A 1,731-nucleotide genomic window follows, 5' to 3' on the forward strand; every position below is an offset into this window, starting at 1 on the left:
TTTTTTGGTTGCAGCTGTCATTGTTGTTTGGCGGGCCCAGGCTGGATTCGAACCTGCCACCTTGGGTATACATGGCTGGCGCCTTAGCCACTTGAGCCACAGGCGCTGAGCTGGGGGACAGTAATTCTAATGAAGTGGTGACAGCTACGGCTAGGACACAGAGGGTTGAAGGAGGAGTAAGAGATGAGAATGAAAAAGGGCAAATGGAAGCATCATCAGTTAACATCCTCCAAAACTTAAGATAGCAGAGATGAGATTGCTTATGTATAGAAAGAAAACAGCCACTAAGGACTAAAGCTAGAGGAGAGGCAGGGTGCAGTGGCTCATACCTGTCCTGTAACCCTAGCACTCTGGGAGGCTAAGGTGGGTGGACTGATTGACCTCAGGAGCTGAAGACCAGCCTGAGCAAAACCCTGACTCTACTAAAAAGAGAAAAACTAGCCAGGAATGGTGATGCACACCTGTAGTCCCAGCTACTCGGGTGGCTGACGCAGGAGGATCTCTTGAACCCAAGAGTTTGAGGTTGCTATGAGCTATGATGATGCTATGGCATTCTATCCAGGGCAACAGTGAGAGTCTGTCTCTAAACAAACAAACATTAAAAATAATAACAATAAATATATATACGTATACATATATATGTATATATGTGTGTATATATGTGTGTGTGTGTGTGTGGAGAGAGAGAGAGACCGTGTGCAAGCAAGCGAGCTAGAGGAAGGAAAAGAAGCATGTGGCCAGATGCAGTGGCTCATGCCTATAATCCCAACACTCTGAGAGGATGGGGTGGGCGGATCACCTGAGCTCACAGGTTCAAGACAAGCCTGAGCTAGAGTGAGACCTCCTCTCGAAAAATAGCTGGACGCTGTAGCGGGCACTTGTAGTCCCAGCTACTTGGGAGGCTAAGGCAAGAGAATCGCTTGAGCCTAAGAGTTTGAGGTTGCTGTGAGCTATGATGTCACAGCACTCCACTAGGGGGGAACAAAGTAAGACTAAGTCTCCAAAAAAAAAAAAAAAAAAAAAAAAAAAAAAAAAAAATTAAAGGAAGCATGTGATGAAGGAGGTCCTAAATAATCAGGAGGAAATAAATCTAGAACACAAAAAGGACTGACTTGAAATAAACTAGCAAGTTGTGAACATAGAAGATTAAAGATTTTTTTTAAGGGTAGATACGTTCATAAATTGGTGATGGGGCAGGAAAAAAGGTATGTAACAGGATAGAAAGTTAAGGCAGTTTGCAAAGATACAAAGGTGGAGAGATGAAGAGTTAAAAAATGGTTTATGGCTCAGTGCCCGTAGCTTAGTGAATAGGGCACCAATCACATGCACCAAGGCTGGCTGGTTCGAGCCCGGTCTGGGCCTACTAAAGAGCAGTGACAACTGCAACCAAAAAATAGCTGTGGCAGGTGCCTGCAGTCCCAGCTACTTGGTAGGCTGAGGCAAGAGAATTGCTTGAGCCCAGGAGATGGAGGTTGCTGTGAGCTGTGATGCCATGGCACTCTATCGAGGGCCACATACTGAAACGCTGTCTCCAAAAAAATAAATAAAAATTTAAAGAACAAAAATGGTGTCTCATTGCCTGTGGCTCAAGTGAGTAAGGCGCCAGCCACATACACGTAAGGTAGCAGGTTCGAATCCAGCCCCAGCCTGCCAAAAACAACAATGATGGCTGCAACCAAAAAATAGCCAGGCATTGTGGCGGGCACCTGTGGTCCCAGCTACTTGGGAGGC

The 1,731-nt window shown here is 45.8% G+C and overlaps 1 protein-coding gene across 3 annotated transcripts in view; it reads right to left on the reverse strand.

Moving 5' to 3' along the window:
- PIP5K1A (phosphatidylinositol-4-phosphate 5-kinase type 1 alpha) overlaps nucleotides 1-1,731 on the reverse strand; it is a 23,101-nt gene that overhangs the window by 13,691 nt on the left and 7,679 nt on the right. The window lies entirely within an intron of this gene.

This window comes from Otolemur garnettii, unplaced genomic scaffold, assembly GCF_000181295.1.
Source record: "Otolemur garnettii isolate 467f Iridium unplaced genomic scaffold, OtoGar3 scaffold00174, whole genome shotgun sequence".
NCBI classification, from domain to species: domain Eukaryota; kingdom Metazoa; phylum Chordata; class Mammalia; order Primates; family Galagidae; genus Otolemur; species Otolemur garnettii.